At 41.9% G+C, this 20,552-nt stretch overlaps 1 protein-coding gene across 1 annotated transcript in view; it reads right to left on the reverse strand.

Annotated features, from left to right (window-relative positions):
• The window catches only part of NLN (neurolysin), a 69,950-nt gene extending 66,543 nt beyond the window's left edge, over positions 1-3,407 (reverse strand). The window contains exon 1 of the mRNA XM_006034713.3: positions 3,374-3,407. The gene's annotated coding sequence lies outside the window, so the exon portion shown is untranslated. The remainder of the gene's footprint in view (positions 1-3,373) is intronic.
• Between the last annotated feature and the right edge of the window lie 17,145 nt (positions 3,408-20,552).

Raw genomic sequence — 20,552 nt, forward strand, 5'->3', positions numbered from 1 at the left:
GGGGGTATGTGTGTGTGTGTGGAGGGGGCCCACAAGCAGACCCCACCATACCACCCCCCCTGTCAAGGGGCGATATTACCTGTGCGGCCCTCGACTGCTCATGAAAACTTAAGTGGCTCTCCAGATGAATAATTGCCCACCCCTGCTCTAACCAGCTGTACTGTCCTCTAATATGCTCTTAGACATGTAGATAAAACTTTTTGGTTTCAACAAAAATAAACAGAACAGTTTTCTTAGAGGATCACACTGTTACTCGAAACATTAATTACTGAAATTCCATGGAAACAGACACAAGTATTTTGCATTTTGAGACAAGAAAAAGAGAACATACAGCAAAATGTAAGTTTTTAAGACCACTACATGCAGCACTAACAATGGCAAAAATCATTTCATGTGGAAGTGCTCATCAAAATGAATAGGTTTATGCTTATACTGAATGTCTGCTGCATTGAAGGCAATGAGGGGAAATTACCTCATAGCCTCCTACTTCACAATTTACTCCTTTAAATGTTGCATCTCTTATGTGATTAATTCATATGGTAGTTTTGCTATTACTAGAAAAGGAAAAGATTTCTCATTTCTATAAATAACCTTTGTGTTCAATGAATTTAATTACATTTAATTAACTAGATATAATTTAATTAATTGTATACCAGCCTTGGATATGCTGATACCTATAGCACTGGGATTAACAACTGCCTTTTTGCTTATTATTGTGTCAAGGTACACACATGGTCATGATTCAGAGCTTACTGGAGGAGGAGGGACTTCCAACATTGTAAAGGTGGTGCTTGTGTTTTTTTTGATTCACCAAAATACAGAGGAAACAAAATATTACCCTTTGAATTAACTTATTGACCTGCCTCTATTCCTGCTCCTCCCAAGAACATCAGGCTTTTTCCTCTTTCATTGCATTTCACATACTTGGTTTGGCATACCCTACAATTCTTTCCATGCATATTATTTTCTTTATAGTTTTCTGGATATCACTGTCCTTTCCCACTATTTTGGTCTAAGTCCTAATCCTTTTGTTTGAGTCTACCCATTCACCTTTTAAATATTTTTTAGAGCTTGTTCCATTTTCCCCACCACTGCATCCAGGCATACAAAAAGACCCTGTATCATAGAAAGCCTAACTGAAGACAATGAGAAAAACCTCCCTCAACAGACATGCCAGCCCTAATGCAACATTTGGCCAAGGACACTACAATATTTACTTGAATGTAAGACGACCCTGAATGTAAGATGATCCCCCAATAATTATATTCTATGCATGGAAAGATTAAAAATTTGTTATAATTTTCTATGTATAGAATCTAATTATTGGAAGGTTGACTTTAATTCATACCCCCAGCACAGCCACAGGGCAGGCAGTGAGTGGGCAGGTGGGGGGGTTAAGCAGCTTTCCACCTGCTGTTGCCTGCCCCTACCCCCTCTACCTTCCCCCACCCTTCCTCACCACAGCCTCAGGTTCCTCCTGGCCCCCTGCTTTCCCTCCTTCCCAGTCTCTCTGCTCCCCCTCCTTCCCCTTATCCATGCTTTGTACAGCCAGGCTCCATTCCTGATTTAGCCTGGGGCACTGAGCATGGCCCTAGCCCTGGCCCTGGCCAGGTCTTACAGCAGCTGTGCGGGCTGTGCATCACTGCTATGAGCTGGGCTGGGGCTGTATTCAGTGCTCCAGGCTACAGCATGGACAGAGCCTGACAGTGTAGAGCAAAGGTAAGTGGTGGGAAGTGAGGCAGACTCGGGAGTACGGACTGCATGGGGAGGTGGTGGTGGATAGCAGAACACAGAGGCAATGGCAGGGAAGGTAGGGGGAGGGGGTCAGGCAGCAGCTTTGGCCAGACCATGGGTAGGGGCTGGAGTCAGAGCTGCATCGTCCCCTCACCCCCCTCCCCCCAACATGATTTTAAGACTCGTGGCTTCCCTCCCTACATCAAACAGGGGAAATAAAGTCATCTTAGAATAAATTTGATATATTGGGGGGAGGAATTTAAAGAGATACAAGATATGCCATACCACACGGGATGGTCCAAAGGAGAAATGATACTTAGGCTGAAACCAGACCATTGGAGCAGTTACAATCTGCCTTTTTGTTGGGGGAAAAAAGGGAGAGGTTCATCTTTCCTGTGCTTTTTGCCATAGTCGTTGGGTCAGGCCTTCTTCTATTAATTCCTTCTCCTTTCCTTTGTTTTGCCAGCTCTTACTCCCTCCCCTCCCAATTTCTTCTCCTTCTTTGGCCCTCCAGTTTTTGTTTTATTCTTTCTCTTTCTTTGTCTCTTTTTCATTCAGAGCACATCATAGTTTCATAGTGCTCAGGGTTGGAAGGGACCTAAACAGGTCATCAGGTCCGAACCCCTGCCCTGGGCAGGAACGAGTGCGAGGTCATAACACCCCAGCCAAATATCTGTCCAGCCTCCTTTTGAAGACCCCCAAGGTAGGAGAGAGCACCACCTCCCTTGGGAGTCCATTCCAGAGCCTGGCAGCCCTAACTGTAAAGTAATGACTCCTGATGTGCAGCCTGAACCTTCTCTCTAACAAATTGTGGCCATTATTCCTAGTGACCCCGGGTGGTGCCTAGGGGAACAGAGCCTCCCCCAATTCCCGCTGGTCCCCCCTGGTGAGTTTATAAACGGCCACCAGATCCCCTCAGCCTTCTCTTGTGGAGGCTGGATAGATTCAGGCCCTTCAGCCTCTCATCGTAGGGCCTGACCTGCTGCCCCTTGACCATGTGAGTGGCCCTCCTCTGGACCCTCTCAATGCTAGCCACAACGCTCTTGAAGAGCGGCACTCAGAACTGGATGCAGTACTCCAACTGTGGCCTGACCAACGCGGCGTAGAGGGGAAGGATCACCTCCCTGGACCTGCTTGTGATGCATCTGTAGATGCACGACAAGGTGTGGCTAGCTTTACTGACCGCTTCCTCGCATTGGCGGCTCATGTTTATCCTGGAGTCAACAATGACTTCACGATAGCTTTCTGCCACCATGTTGACAAGAAGGGTGTTCCCCAGCCTATAGGTGTGTTGTTGGATCCTTCTCCCTAGATGCAGTACCTTGCACTTGTCTGCGCTGAATTCCATCCTATTCTCATCCGCTCACCTCCGCAACCTGTTTAGATCTAGCTGGATTCTGTCCCTCCCCGCCCCACATCTTGGTGTCATCAGTGAATCTGGACGACGTGATTTCACCACCCACATCCAGATTGCTGATAAAGATGTTGAACAGTACAGGCCCCAGGACAGAGCCCTAGGGGACTCCACTGCCCTTATCCCTCCATGTTGAAAATGACCTGTCCACCACCACTCTCTGGCTGTGACCATCTAGCCAATTTGCCACCCATCTGACTGTGTAGGTATCAATGCTGCAGTCACCTAGTTTTTTTGAGAGAATGTGGTGGGAAACAGTGTCAAAGGCCTTCTTAAAGTCCAGGAAGATGACATCCACCCCGACACCCTTGTCCAGGGACTTTGTGACCTGATCATAAAAGGAAACCAGGTTAGTCAGGCAGGATCTGCTTTCAATGAACCTATGTTGGTTGCCCCTGAGCATTACCTCCCCTGCTGGGCCCTTGCAGATGTGCTCCTGGATAATTTTATCAAAGGTCTTTCCAAGGACCGAGGTGAGACCAACTGGCCTATAGTTGCCTGGGTCCTCCTTTCTCCCCTTCTTGTAAATGGGGATCACATTGGCCCTTTTCCAATTCTCTGGTACCTGGCTAGAGCCCCACAAGTGCTCATACAGCTGTGCCAGGGGCTCTGCTATGACCCCTGCCCGGGGCTCTGCTATGACCCCTGCCAATTCCCTCAGCATCCTCGGGTGAAGAGCATCTGGACCTACTGTAAATCCATCCCCCCTGACAATTCCCTAACTAGGTCATTCCTGACCCTAGGCATAATGGTGCCTTCCCTGGGCCCGTCTGTAATCTTAGTGGGGAACTGTCCCGGTCCCTGTTCAGGAATATGGAGGCAAAGAATTTGTTAAAGAGGTCAGCTTTTTCGTTAGCTGCAATCACCATATTACCAAGCCTGTCCTGTAGGGGCCCCATGTTCCCCAGTGCCACCTTCTTACTCCCTGTGTATTTGAAAAAGGACTTTTCGTTATCCCTAATTCTGGTCGCTAGCCCTAGCTCCATCTCTGCCTTGGCCTTCCTAACAGCCTCCCTGCAGTCCCGAGCAACGGAGGTGTAATCCTCCTTCCACTGTTTGCACGCCTCCTTTTTTTCCCCTCAGGGGATGCTTTTGCTGAGCCATAGGGGCTTTTTAGCACTCCTGCCCCCCTTGGTGCGCATTGGGACTGACTCCCTTTGAGCTTGGAGGATCGTCTCCTTGAGGAACAACCACCCGTCTTGAACTCCCATCTCATTGAAGCTCTGAGACCCCAATGACTCTCCTACTAATCTTCTTAGCTCATTGAAGTCAGCCCTCCTTAAGTCGAGGACTTTTGCCTTACTGCTTGCTTTGACCACCCAGAGCTGGATAGTAAATTCCAGCAGGCGATGATCACTGTCGCCCAGTTGGTCGAGTATCTGCAGACCCTTCACCAGATTGTCACCTGTGGCAAGGACCAAGTCTAGCAAGGCATTTCCCCCGGTGGGACTATGCACCTCGTGGGTTAGGTGGAGGTCCTGTATCCTGGCTAGGAACCTACTTGAGCGGTTGGACCTGGCTGACTGCTCCTCCCAGCAGATATCTGGGTAGTTTAGGTCACCCATGAATAACCACATCCCTTGACTTTACAGCCTCCGTGAGCTGACCTGAGAATTCCAGGTCCAGCTCGTCCCCATGGTGAGGCGGTCTGTAGTAGATGCCCACTATCAAGTCCTTTTCCCCATGACCCCCTTGCATTCTTACCCAGAGCGCCTCACTTAGCCCTTCTTCTGAACCCATTCTGATCATTGAGGATGTGTATTGCTCTTTGACGTAGAGTGCTACACCCCCCTCTTTTTTTCCCCTGCTCTGTCCCATCTGTACAGCCTGTGACCCTAGATGTCCACTGTCCAGTTGTGAGTAGAATCCCACCAGGTTTCCGTGAGCCCCACTAGGTCTGGGTTTTTGCTAGCTAGTAAAAACCAACAACAACAAAAAATTGTCCAGAAGTGAAGAATCACAACAGCCCCAGCAACATGAGAAAATGACTGTAATTAAATAAGAGTTGAGCAAATCTCATGAGTTGAATGAAGATGTTGATTCTAGCTCTGTGGAAGAGGTGCTGTTCTGCAAACACAGATTTGATCTCTTTTACAGCAGTGGTGCAAACATGCCATGATGATATGCTACCTGTACCAGCTAGCCTTCAGCTGTTACTAAAATTATAGAGAAATATGCATATCTGAAGTGGTCAACTAGTAAAAGACAATATTTACCAAGTGAGACTACAACATCATAAATAATTCTTTTAACACCAGTCACTGTCATTGTGTAAACACCTATTCAATGACTATTCAAACTGGTTAGCTTGCACACAAGGCTCAGATAAAATTTGAATGTAGGATGCACATTTCAAGGATATATGATTAGGACCCAAGTTAAACAGTGAGAATAACAAACTTGGAAAAAGGACAAGGGTGCAGGGCTTCTATTTTTTCAGGCAATGCCTCTGATACTGAAAGTTTCAATTGAGAAGCTATTCGACCCTTATTAATACAGTTAGCTTTAAGTCCTCTTACCATGATTTACATTTTTGCCTCTATCAGCACAGAATAATATGGTAAATCAGATTTATTGCAATGCCACTACTACTACATTAAAGACATTGACTTTGGAACAGAAACCGGAATAAAGAAGAACCTGTTCAACCCAATCCAGGAAAGGTTGAAGTGAGAACAATCAGGGGGACTGTGAGAACTGCTGAGTGGGAAGTGTGTTAGCAGCACCAGCAACTGTTCCTCAGATGAAGACATCTGTATATTGAAAAAAAAAAAATCAAGAGAAGGGGTAGTTCTGGGGTTATACTTAGTAATTACTGAATACAAGTAGCAAGTCACCAGAAGCTTCCTTATTCTCCACCTAGCAAGATAGTGTTGTTTATTTTTCTCCAATCAGGAATTAATGCACCAGTCTCTTCTGGACTGGATCTTTGAAATTCAGATTTTTAAAAAAGTTCATGAGACGCTTCAGCTGTTGTCCCTCTTCTAAAAGATACCAGCAGAAAAATTTACTGAACTGAAGCCTGCAATTTAACAATATAAGCAGCCACCCACTCCAAACCCCATTTGCTTCATTAAAACCTCTGCACTAAACTACAAAGCCATTAGAAGAATGGGATATTGTAGTCTTATAGACTACTAAACTGTAGCTGCAGGGCTTAGATATCTAATTGCTGTGACTGAGTCCAGGTACAGCCTCAAGGGATCTGCAGGTGAGTCTTCCTAAAGTCAAGTTCAAGATTCTAGAAAACCTAGTCAAAGAACATCAGGAAGAATGTAAATTACACCAAGAGTGCCCAACCTTCAGTCTGTAGGCCAAATCTGGCCTGTGGAGCCAAGGCATATGGCTTGTGGGGCTCCCTATGGGTCAGAAAATTTGGCAGTGGGCTACCAGCAACAATTAATACTACTACTACTCTCCTCCCTCTGCATGTCGCCAGATTGGGACCAGGCCACGCCTCCTTCCCTCTCTGTAGCTGGGTTGGGGCTGGGCCACGTCCCCAGCTTCCCACATGGCTTGATCCGGGTTGGGTCATGCCTCCTTTACCCCCATGGGACTGGGTCAGGACCACTGTCCAGATCCAGCCCATAGAGAAACTGAACACTGCCCATCCGGCCCACTGGCAAAAAGGTTGAGCACAACTGAATTGTGTCGTCTTAAGGACACAATGTAAGATACCACTGGGCATGTCTACACGTGTATTTACACGCACCTAAACTTAATGCATCTTTGCTTCAGGTGCATTAAGGCAATTTAGGCGCGTGTATACATGTGGATGTGCTAATGTGAGTTAAGGCGTGTTAAATGTAGGTGTGAATAGCTAAATTGCATTAGCACACATGCAGATGCGCTAATATGCATTAACATGGTGTCTATCCATTAACGAACACCATGTTGATGTGCATTAGCACATCTACACATGTGCTAATGTGACTTAGCTATTAGTGCCAAAAATTGATACCTGCTTTACGTAGGTATCAGATTTAGGCTCACATAGCCTTAAATAGCTATCTTTAAGGTGCATTAAGGGCACGCACATGTAGCCACACGCCCTTAAGGCACCTTAATGATGGCAATTTTAGGCTAAGCCCACTTAAAAGAGGCACATGTAGACGTGCCCACTGTTTACCAAAGCATTCTCCAAATACACAAAGCAAAAGAAAAGAAAAATTGAGCAATTTTCACAAGGATAAAAGCTCTCAACCAAATCAAAGAGCTAGATATGAAACACACATCCTCTGCTGATGAAGCTTATTGCTTTTCTGCTTTTATAGCCAACACCCAGATATAATATGCCATTAACCAGTTCAAGAATTTGTATAGAAAATACTCAGCAGTGTGGCTAACTAAATATATTTGCCAGAAACAAAAATAGTTATTAGAAATAAATTCTCTAACTGGATAAGAAGTTTAAATAGGTACGGAATAACTCGGATCTACTTCAAATGCTAGAATGCAGAGTTCAAAGGACTGATGAGCACAAACATTAAGTTACAAGACAGAAATATCAACCTGATTATGACTGCATTAGTTAACAACTTTAAGAAATTAAATTAAAATTAGTTGCTAGGATATCAATTTTAACATATCTGAAGTGGTCAACTAGTAAAAGACAATATTTACCAAGCAAGACTACAACATCATAAATAATGATTTACCATATTAAAATTGATGTCCTAGCAACTAGTTATCATACAAGCTAGCAAGTGGCTGTTTACATCTGCTGAAGACAAGACATGAATAAAGTTTATTACATAACAATGGTCTATACTATTGGAAGCCTCACTATTATTAGTAGCATTTATTCTTCAAACTCTTAGTCTTCCTATAACAGTATAATTTCCAATAGATATTTTTATCTCTTATTAAATTACAGAGATCTGTATTAACATATTGTCTGACACTGGAAGTCTATAGTAGACTTCCAGCTTTACCCATGGTTTGAGGGGTGGTGCATCAAACCCACCCTTTAGTAAACCCTGGACTCATCCATGGATACATTGAAGGTTTTTCAAAGACTCAAGCAGGATAGATTAGAATCATACTTAGACCTTGTACAGACACCCAGTTTCTTCTGGGAGAAAGCACATGTGTACAGAGATTCAGGCCTTTTCTCACAGAATAAATATGGCCACCCTAGGAAAAAAAATTGGGGAAACAAGCAGGGTTAAATCACTCCTAGGATAATTTCTCCTAGGAGAGCAAATATCTGTACATGACAAAGGTCACCTAACTGCTACTAAGAGGCCCAGCAGGTGGCAAATGGTTTAGTCCTAAACTCAGTAACTGTATTCAAATAAAAAATTAAAATTAAATGCAAGAACTATTTTAAAGATGCCTGGAATATGTTAAAATACCCTTTTAGATTTGGAGGTAAAAAACCCACATAACAAGAAACTACAACTCATCAAACTAATTCAGTAAAGGTACCTCAGGCTGTGGAATGAGTAAACATTAATAAGCAAGGGTGCTAAGGAATGTACTTAAAAAAATTCATGAAAGAATAAATATCCATCATTTTCATGTCATGTGAAACTTGAAGCATGAAATGTTTTCCAAAAGATGTTGAGTAATTATTTTCTTTATATACGAGAATTCTTTTACTCATTCAAAATTCAGGCACGCATTAAACAGAATTACTTAATCCATGAAAGCTCTTGATCCTACACTGTTCTGTAAGATGCAATATGAGATTTGAGATATGCCACGTCATTTAATAGTGATTACACACTGTTACATATAGTTTGAGACATTTTGAAAAACCCTGTAACTTGAAAATGAAAAATGTCTTTAAAGTTGAACCAAATTATATTAACAGTAATGTAATTAAAGACACAATAGAAACAATCCCACGTCCCCAGCTTCCCACATGGCTTGATCCGGGTTGGGTCATGCCTCCTTTACCCCCATGGGACTGGGTCAGGACCACTGTCCAGATCCAGCCCATAGAGAAACTGAACACTGCCCATCCGGCCCACTGGCAAAAAGGTTGAGCACAACTGAATTGTGTCGTCTTAAGGACACAATGTAAGATACCACTGGGCATGTCTACACGTGTATTTACACGCACCTAAACTTAATGCATCTTTGCTTCAGGTGCATTAAGGCAATTTAGGCGCGTGTATACATGTGGATGTGCTAATGTGAGTTAAGGCGTGTTAAATGTAGGTGTGAATAGCTAAATTGCATTAGCACACATGCAGATGCGCTAATATGCATTAACATGGTGTCTATCCATTAACGAACACCATGTTGATGTGCATTAGCACATCTACACATGTGCTAATGTGACTTAGCTATTAGTGCCAAAAATTGATACCTGCTTTACGTAGGTATCAGATTTAGGCTCACATAGCCTTAAATAGCTATCTTTAAGGTGCATTAAGGGCACGCACATGTAGCCACACGCCCTTAAGGCACCTTAATGATGGCAATTTTAGGCTAAGCCCACTTAAAAGAGGCACATGTAGACGTGCCCACTGTTTACCAAAGCATTCTCCAAATACACAAAGCAAAAGAAAAGAAAAATTGAGCAATTTTCACAAGGATAAAAGCTCTCAACCAAATCAAAGAGCTAGATATGAAACACACATCCTCTGCTGATGAAGCTTATTGCTTTTCTGCTTTTATAGCCAACACCCAGATATAATATGCCATTAACCAGTTCAAGAATTTGTATAGAAAATACTCAGCAGTGTGGCTAACTAAATATATTTGCCAGAAACAAAAATAGTTATTAGAAATAAATTCTCTAACTGGATAAGAAGTTTAAATAGGTACGGAATAACTCGGATCTACTTCAAATGCTAGAATGCAGAGTTCAAAGGACTGATGAGCACAAACATTAAGTTACAAGACAGAAATATCAACCTGATTATGACTGCATTAGTTAACAACTTTAAGAAATTAAATTAAAATTAGTTGCTAGGATATCAATTTTAACATATCTGAAGTGGTCAACTAGTAAAAGACAATATTTACCAAGCAAGACTACAACATCATAAATAATGATTTACCATATTAAAATTGATGTCCTAGCAACTAGTTATCATACAAGCTAGCAAGTGGCTGTTTACATCTGCTGAAGACAAGACATGAATAAAGTTTATTACATAACAATGGTCTATACTATTGGAAGCCTCACTATTATTAGTAGCATTTATTCTTCAAACTCTTAGTCTTCCTATAACAGTATAATTTCCAATAGATATTTTTATCTCTTATTAAATTACAGAGATCTGTATTAACATATTGTCTGACACTGGAAGTCTATAGTAGACTTCCAGCTTTACCCATGGTTTGAGGGGTGGTGCATCAAACCCACCCTTTAGTAAACCCTGGACTCATCCATGGATACATTGAAGGTTTTTCAAAGACTCAAGCAGGATAGATTAGAATCATACTTAGACCTTGTACAGACACCCAGTTTCTTCTGGGAGAAAGCACATGTGTACAGAGATTCAGGCCTTTTCTCACAGAATAAATATGGCCACCCTAGGAAAAAAAATTGGGGAAACAAGCAGGGTTAAATCACTCCTAGGATAATTTCTCCTAGGAGAGCAAATATCTGTACATGACAAAGGTCACCTAACTGCTACTAAGAGGCCCAGCAGGTGGCAAATGGTTTAGTCCTAAACTCAGTAACTGTATTCAAATAAAAAATTAAAATTAAATGCAAGAACTATTTTAAAGATGCCTGGAATATGTTAAAATACCCTTTTAGATTTGGAGGTAAAAAACCCACATAACAAGAAACTACAACTCATCAAACTAATTCAGTAAAGGTACCTCAGGCTGTGGAATGAGTAAACATTAATAAGCAAGGGTGCTAAGGAATGTACTTAAAAAAATTCATGAAAGAATAAATATCCATCATTTTCATGTCATGTGAAACTTGAAGCATGAAATGTTTTCCAAAAGATGTTGAGTAATTATTTTCTTTATATACGAGAATTCTTTTACTCATTCAAAATTCAGGCACGCATTAAACAGAATTACTTAATCCATGAAAGCTCTTGATCCTACACTGTTCTGTAAGATGCAATATGAGATTTGAGATATGCCACGTCATTTAATAGTGATTACACACTGTTACATATAGTTTGAGACATTTTGAAAAACCCTGTAACTTGAAAATGAAAAATGTCTTTAAAGTTGAACCAAATTATATTAACAGTAATGTAATTAAAGACACAATAGAAACAATCACTACGTAACTGAGAAAACATCTTAGAAATGCATACATAAACATAGATTTATTGTGCTTGGTGACAGATTCACTGACAAAAGTTGATGTTTACCAGATATGCACAAGACAGAAAATGTCTACTCTTCTCTGACATAATGGAATCTGAAACAAGGGATGATACAACACAGAGAGAATGAGAAGGAGCATAACTTTGAAACCTGGGAATAAAATCAAAACAACTGAAACATTGTTTGTTCTTGAACTTAGATTAAACAAATGTATATCTTTAGAAGATAAATCATATTTAAGCAACTAATCCCATGCTTTTAGTGTACTCTAAACAACAACACTGATATTCTAGATCATAGAACTTAAAATTTATGTTTGAAACATTTTCATATTTTAATATTAGACAACAGTATATAACAGCATCTTCAAATTCTGTTGATATCTTTGCGGGCAATTTCAGGTTCCTTTGGAATTATTTACCATGTATGTACTCTGGTTTGCTAGTTCAGTCAAAGGATTGAAGGTAATAATACCGCGCCCCCCGCCCTTAATTTCTGTCAACCATTCAGATCATGCTCTATTTTCTCACATACCACACATTTCCAAATAAGACCCAACCTGTTCTGATGAGGAAGAATGAAGCACGGGAAAAAGATTTTTTTTTTCAATTTTCCCAGTCTTCCCTGTCACAGCATTGGGTCACAATGCCCGAATGGTACCAGTCATGCAGAAGGGGCATAGTTCACTCCTCAACGTCATTCACTCTCTTCTTTCAGCTCCAAAGCCAAAGGTTTGTCTCTGTCACAGCCACTGTCAAATTGTCAAACATGTAACCCATGAGCCAATTTCAGAGTTGCTGTGGCAGTGGTATTGATCACAGCTGTTTTGGTGCAGCTCAAGAACCCAAGGAATCAATACTGCTGCTACTTGTCTGCTCTGTCCCCTGCCATCAGTCTTAGTCTCTGGGGCAACTAACCCACCTCCCCTTCCCGTTTTGGTTATAGGTAAAGTGGGGTACAGGGAGAAGGCAAGCAACATTAACTCCCTGAGTCCCAGAGCTTTGCTGAAAAAGTGGGGATGAACACCACTGCCGCAGGGGCTTCAGCAGCTGCACTGACAAGCTCCAAAGGCCAAATCTGGCCTTTAAAGGTGGGTGACCCAGTCCATGAGAAGCTCTGTGGGCCAGATGACCCACCGCCATGAGCCAAATCCAGGCTATGGGCCTTGCGTTTGACATCCTTGCTTTACAAAACTTGTGGCTACTCCAGATTTCATGATGGGTTTAATGATCATGGGGACTGAAGGCCCTTAGTTTTCAAGGGCCTTAGTTTTAACTTGCTATATGTAGTTTTCCAAAAGCTATAAAGGGCTATACTTGACATTCCTGGTCTTTACATTAAAGCAATAACAAATTTGTAGGACTATTATTTCTGTGTCTTTAGAGGGCAAATAACAGATTTTTAGATTTCATGCTTGAATGTGTATATTATTCATTATATTAAAAATTAAACAGAGGCTATATTCCTCAGATTGCTGCAAAAATTATTCATGTAGTTTCAATATTCTAACTGCACCTACTTGGCTAGTAATTAAAAAAGGGTACAGTTCATTATGACAACAACAAGAAAACAACTACCATAGTACCACTTCCCATTTCCTCCTCATTCTATATCTGCGCTGAGCAACTTGCCAGCAGCGTCCCAACATTACACTTAAGTACTGTCAAACACATAATAAATGACAAGTACAAGATTTTAATAAACGCTTAGCCATAAGACCACATATGCAACAAAGTACTACAACAGGCTATGGGTTTTATTCTAATATTTGTTTTAAAAAGGTTCATCTTGTAATGATGTTTTGTGTCTCCATTAACCTGACTAGCTTGTACACAGGGAAAGAAGAGTGAATATATTTCCTGCTAGATCTGAGCTGGAGAGATGAGATGGATGTCCAGCAACAAAGGAACTGAAAAGACCTGATAACTCAGGTGAGCTTGGTGCTCATCCTTTGGAGGAAACACTCTGGAAAGCTTCTCAATGAAGAAGCCTGAAAAGTAGGGTGAAGGCCTCAGAGCTGCACAGCCCAAAGCAAAGAAGTCAGGCTCCTTACATGTATTTAGGCTGTTCGGACTGGAGAGAGAATACCTGAGTTACTTGGGGGCTGTGTGAGGTGGGCTGGACTGGGAACAGAGGGACTGCTTAATCCTTTGGAGGGGGAAGGGTCTCCTTCCTGGGTGACCCTTACTGAAGAGGAAATGTCTGTTTTGCTCTTTGGAGCTTGGACTGTACTCCTTTCCCCTTTGCAGAGGTAAAGCCCCTCTCTCAGGAGCCGAACTGAAAGGTAGCTCTCTAGGGACAGGATAGGGTAAGGGACAAAAAGGCTTGTGTTGTAGAGCTGGAAGTAATCAGGACTCCCTGCTGCCTCTCCTACCCGAGAAGCCTTGCCTGGGCTGCTTTCAGGCATTATCCACAGAGACCAAACAATGCTAGAGGGCCCAACAAGTGCTTCCTTGGAAGAATCCATGGCAAGTATAAGATTTGATGTAGATATGGGTAAAAGACTATATTAATTTTTTGCTTGCCTGAAATATTCTAGGCACAAAATACAAGCTACAGCAAACACCCACCAGTCTGTGGCACTTGCATATAATACACTGTTACCTATTATCAAGTCTAAGTTTCAAACCAGATGGTGATTATTCAATTCTCTATATTTATTTATGTATCTCAATTTTTACTTGGATTTGAAATAAATTGTAACAATCTCAGTTCTGTTCACAATCTAAGACTGGAAGTGGCAGTTTATTTTGCAAGGACAAAGCCAAACACAACCAAGTAACACACAAATAAAACAGAGAATATAAAGGGGAATACAGTGTATGGTACATAACAGATAAATACACTTCACTTAGGTGCAAAACAATGCCAGTCCCAATTTGTTTCTCATCGCTTACACTGTATCTGCTTATCAGTTCAGTACACAACTTGCTTAAATGCATAGCTTCTTTCAGTCCTACTGTCTGTTTTGTAACTTAATTTTGCTCTGGGCTTAGGTGCATCAAAAACAATGAAGGGGAAGTAGCTGTCAAAAGACTATTTTTCAAGCAGTGGTTTTCAACCTTTTTTCACTGGCATACCCCTAAAAAATTTTGAATGGCAGTGTGGATCTCCTTGGAAAATCTGAATGGAGGTGCAGAACCCTCTGAATTGTAAGTGTGAGTATTCATATACTTTTGATTGATCATAGTTATCTTTTGTGGACCCCTTATACATAATCTGTGGACCCCTGGGGGGGTACAGACCACTGGTTTAGAGAGGCCTTGAAAATGGAGAATTAATCAATTTCATGGCTGTCATCTCCCCTCATTTGTCAAGGCTTCTAATACCAGTCCCAACAATAACTATTAGCAGCCCTTAAAATGAGGCACCCTAGTCATTTGGGGGCATACTAATACCAGAGAACTGAGTGTTGTGATATTAGAAGCCATGAAATTGATTTGTTCCCTTTGTTTTCAAGGCTTCTAATAGTCACTGTCCCAGCTATCAAAAGGCTTGAAAAAGAGGGGAGTTAATCAGTTTCAGGACTGCTAATATCAAAGCACTGACAGCCTGTAGACTTAATGAGCATTGATTATTCACACTGTACTCAGGAAGGCACATACTCCAATGGAAGTATACTGCCTTTTATTCAATCCAGAAGCTATTCTCTTGGAGTATATTGTAATAAAAAATAGAATGAGCACATACAGAGGAAACACTTTATACCTTCACAGGAAAAATATTTTGGAGACCACATTTCCTGAAACAACTGTATTTCCTTATTGGACGATTTCATTTGAAGTCTTTGCTGCCCCTCCCTGTCTATTCATCTGTCTGACTTCTGGCACTGTCTGGGATTGCACATACATGCCTGGAATTCTTGATCTCTTCTTCTTGGGAAATGTCTTCTGCTTTGTATTGTGACTGCCCCTTGACATGGGCATCTCTAGCCATCATGAACCTCTTCCTGAGTCCACACTTGATGGATGTGTTATGGATGAACATTATCATTATCTTAAAACTAGGCAAGTCATCAGCCTTCTCATTTCAATTCATACCATTCTCCCCCAGAGAGACAAGTTACCTGGAACCAGATTAATGGTGTGATACATTAATGATATCCTAAATAGCAATCTTTTTAGCTCTCATGTGGAATCATCTGGTCCACTGCTAACCATGAAACAGTAAGAAACAGTAGAAGTAGCAAGTTGAGGATTAATGCTTTGAAGGCGCCTTATGAATTACTGATGTCATCTGCACTAGTGTTCTAACAGGAATACTAATCCTGTGGAAGCATACATTTGTACTCACCAAGTGACTTAGGGACTCAAGGTGACTTGCTACACAGATTATTATTATTTTTTTATATATAGCTATGGTGATAACCTGAGTTTCCTTGTACAATTTTTTTTTCCTGGAGAATGCTGCCTGAGTATGTGTACATCTGAATTACCTAAACCTAATTCTTGCTCACTGCAGTGATTCTGGGAAAAATTTAAGGGCTATAGGTGGTTCAAATTATGGAGAGTCATACCAATGACTGAAAGGGTGAACACATTTGAGAAATAATGCATTTGGGAAGACGTCTTAATAACTTGGATCCACTTTACCTACACTCACTAACCAACAGCAAGTCTGCTTCGCTAGAGTTTACTCATCAATACTCAAAAAGAATCTAGACCCAAAATTTGTACATCTGACCCAAACCCTTCCTACCTTGTGAGAGTCATGGACAACTTGTCCTACTCTTAACTGAAAATAAATCTTTTGTTTCTCCTGCAAACATGTAATAGTCCAACCAGTACTGAATAAATCCATGTGATTACATCAATTTCAGTGAATTACAGCAGTGTCATACAGTGTCTACTCCCCATCTAGTTTATAGGGAATCTACTCAAAGGCCAACTACAAGCTTATCTAACTGAAGCTGGATCCAGCACAATCTGGATTCAGGTTAGGGGAGAAGCCTGAAACCATTTCAGTGTCACTAATGTATAATACCCTGCTGTTGATAGAGAGGACATATGCCCATTCTCATATATCTATTTGCGGTATTGGACACCATAGACCATGAAACAGTATTGAGAAGAGAGAGATGAGAAGCTCCTGGGTAATGCACTAAAATGGTCTGAGCCATATAGAGGAAGTACCCACCAAGAAACAATTAGGACACATGGGAGAAAAAAAATGATAAAATAAACAAAGATCAAAACAAAGCATTTGGAAATTGAAATGAAATGGTTCAAGACAAACTTAATCAAAACCTATCAAAATCCATTTTCAGAGAAAGAACTGTTTGGACTCCTTTATTCTGATTAGCTTAAAAAAAGTAGAGAAAGAAAGGACTAATTCTTTTGATGAATTTTTAGTTGATCATTGTCAGTGCTAGTTGTTTTCCTGAGTCTGACCATACAAACAAAGATGCAAAGATTGAATAGTAAAAGATGGGTGAAATACAGCTTTTCTGGATATTCTTAGGATACAAATCAGCTAGTCTGTCACAGAGAGATGCTATGAACCAAGACTGCTTTTGCTGTGCATCCTAATTCAGTTCCCTTGTTTGGTTACATTACACTTTATCACCTGCCTTTCTGTTACACGGCAGAGTTGAATGGGCCTATTTAGCCTTTATGCTGTATTGCTGCCATGCAGTACAGCTGGTCTAAGCTTCAATGTGGAAAGCTAAGAGAGTGGGAAGACAGGCTAGTATGGGGGCTGAACAAAGCCCACAAGGGAGAGATGAAACCAGATATCACCTGTGGCACCTTAAGGTCTTTGTTGTTTCAGTGGCTTCTTCATGAAGGGCTGAGTCTCTTGAGTGAAGAAGGGGCCTGTCAGTCTTTCTTCTGAAAATCCCCCGGGGTTCAGAGCCATCATTTTAAATCTGAACCTTGCTCTTTTTAAAGCTCCAAAAACAATGGTAGTAGTACTGATGGGACCAGAACATTCCCTAAACTCTGACATGCTAACTTTGATCCACTGATTTACATCTCTATCCTCTCATTGCTTAGCAGTTATGAATCTAATGCAGTATTGTCTGTGGTATCAACAGACTTTCTTGCTTGAATTCATCTCCTTTTCCTACCCCTACCATCAAGTCCTCATTGTAGTCATTGTTATCATAATATTTTATTAAATTTCACCAACTTCCCACAGCTGAGTTCAAGATTTAGGGTAATTAGCAGGGTCTGGTTATTACAGCTCTTTACTAAACATCTGTTCTCTCTCTGGGCCTTTTCAATATTTTCATGAACTGATCAAATTACATTGACTCTAATACTACCAATATGCAGTTTACCTATCTGTCCACTATTACCACCAAGATGGCTCAGTACTTGGGATAAGATCAGTTGACAGATTAAGACTAGTTGGCTAAAACAGAACCAAGAAAAGACAGAAGGGATGCTAGGTCTCAGAAGAAAGCATGTAGAAGAGCATCGCTCCTTTTTTGTTGAAGATACTATTCAGTATCACTCACTAGTTTAGGTGATTCCTAAACAGCTTGGATCACCTAACCACTAATTTCATAGATTTCATAAATTTCATAGACATTAGGGCTGGAAGGGACCTTGGAAGATCATCAAGTCCAGTCCCCTGCTGGAAGGGCAGGAAATCAGCTGGGGTCATAGGATCCCAGCAAGATAAGCATCCAATTTACTCTTGAAGGTGTTCAATGTAGGTGCTTGACCCACCTCCGATGGCAGGCTGTTCCAGTCCTTGGGGGCTCGGACAGTAAAGAAATTCTTCCTTACGTCCAGCCTGAAACACTCTTGCAGTAGTTTGTAACCATTCAACCTCGTCATCCCTTGGGGCGCTCTGGTGAACAAATGTTCCCCCAGATATTCATGGTCACCCCTGATAAACTTATAGGTGGCCATCAGATCACCCCTGAGCCTGGGCTTTTTCAGGCTAAAGAGCCCCATGGCTCAGCCTGTCGTTGTAAGGTCTGTTTTTGTGACCTCTGATCATGCGCGTGGCTCTTCTCTGGACTCTCTCAAACTTCTCCACATCGTTTTTGAATTGTGGGGCCTAAAACTGGATGCAGTACTCCAGCTGCGGCCTCACCAAGGCCAAGTACAAGGGGAGAAAGACGTCCCGGGATTTGCTTGAGAAGCATCTATGGATGCAAGCCAGCATTTTGGTCGCTTTACTAGCCACATCATCACACTGCAGGCTCATGTTCATCTTGTGGTCCATGATGACCCCCAAGTCTCTTTCTTCCATAGTGCTAGTCAGTGTAGCACTGCTGAGCCTATAAGGATGCTGCAGGTTTTTCCTCCCAAGGTGGAGAACCTTGCATTTTTCAGTGTTAAACACCATCAGGTACTTGTCCGCCCATTTGCCGAGCCTGCTCGCACGATTTTTGCAGAAACTGCGATTTCAGGAGGGCTCCATGAAAATGGGTGGGTTCCACAATTTTGGTAGGCTCACTACAAAACAGAAACACCTTACCAGCAAACAGAGAAAAAACTGGGAAGCCCTGCAGACTTGGAGCATGAGCGGAATGAGGAGGCGAGAGGGTGGGAGAGGGGACAGAGGGAGGGGGAGCTGGGCAAGGCAGGGCTGTTCACAGGAGGAGGTGCAGAGGCTGCCTCCATGTCCTCTGCTGTGAGCAGCCCCACTTGGGTCCCCCTCTGCCTTCTTCCCGTGCTCCAAGACTGCAGGGCTTCCCAGCCTTTTCTCTGCTTGCCAGTAAGGTTTCTTTTTGTGGGGCCGGGGGTGGGGTTGTTTTGGTTTTTTTGTTTTCTTTTTTGCAGTGAGCCCACCAAAATTGTGGAGCCTGCCACTTGGAGATGGCCTGAAACCATGGCTTAATGACTCTGATTAATCCTGGGGAAGGGTTTTGGGCCATGTGGCAAGCTGCAGAGAGGGGCAGGACTGCCAGGGCCCCTCAGTCAATCAGAGGTGTGGTGGGTGGGATGGGGTTGGCCCGCCACACTGGGCCTGCGAAAAAGGTGGCCGGCCCCAGGATCTGCCCACAAAATCGGCCAACCACCTCCTTTAGTTTGGTAGACCCCTACTAATCACCACTTGGATTCCTTACCTATGCACCTCACAAAGAAACACACAAGTAATGCTTTCTATCATCACTAGTTTGCTAGAAAACTCGGCCCCATTTTGGCTAGCAATGACCCACGCTCAACTATTTACACTTTCATCACATCTTAGCTAGGTTATAGCAACGTGATATATAGGGACTGAACACCTTTAGCATTTATAAAAGTTCAGCCAACCTAACTCCAATGAATTTCTGCTCAATGAGAATGTCCTCAAAGAACAACAGAGTGCCAAGTTAATTAATCTATATTTTAATGTACTTTTGTTCACATTTTGTCATGTTGTACATTTCAAAGTGTTTGAAACCTTGCCTCATATTCTGATTCTCACAGCTCTGCTTTGTCTATCATAAATTCTTGCTGCTAGAAACTCACTCCAAGATGAGATTTTTTATTTCATTTAAAAGTTGCTGAAAGAAAAATACAGACAAGGGGGAATTTCTATTACCATGGGAATTGTAAATGTATGTTCACCTGATGGTCACCTTGAAGAGGACAACTTCCCTCCTGACATGCTCAAGCTGAGCAGTCTAGATTCCATCAGAGGAAAGTACTCTCAGGAAAGACTGACAAAGGAGTTATAAGACAATAAAAACTAGCTATATTACTTTCAGATGTATTTACAAAATGAGAAGGAAAAAAAAATCAATAAAGGGAACTGAAAGCAATAAAATCTGTTTCCAACAAAAACTGCAAAAAAGGAGAGACATTAAGGCTAAACCCTTCTGAATTCAAAAGCCTTTGTAAAAGGAAAACCATCAACTTGTGATTTCAGGTACTACAGTTCTCCATCCTCCTGACCGTTGTGGTTTTTAAAATACATAAAAACTGCACTCGCCATAAAAACTACCCAGGAAATTGATCATAAGAAGTAATGTCATAAGAGTACAGCTGGAAGGGACCTCCAGGGGTCATCCAGCTCAACCCCTGGCCTAAGGCGGAATCATCCCGATCTAAACCATCCTATACAAATCCACTCTCAGCAAAACTACAGAGTCAACCCTGACACAACACAGACCAAACATCCTACCCTACCACAGGTAAAGCGGCAGCAGCCAAGGGTCTGCTACTGTGAAAGGTGAAGACGTGCTCTGGATGTGCTGGGTATC

This window comes from Alligator sinensis, unplaced genomic scaffold (assembly GCF_000455745.1).
Source record: "Alligator sinensis unplaced genomic scaffold, ASM45574v1 scaffold346_1, whole genome shotgun sequence".
NCBI lineage: Eukaryota > Metazoa > Chordata > Crocodylia > Alligatoridae > Alligator > Alligator sinensis.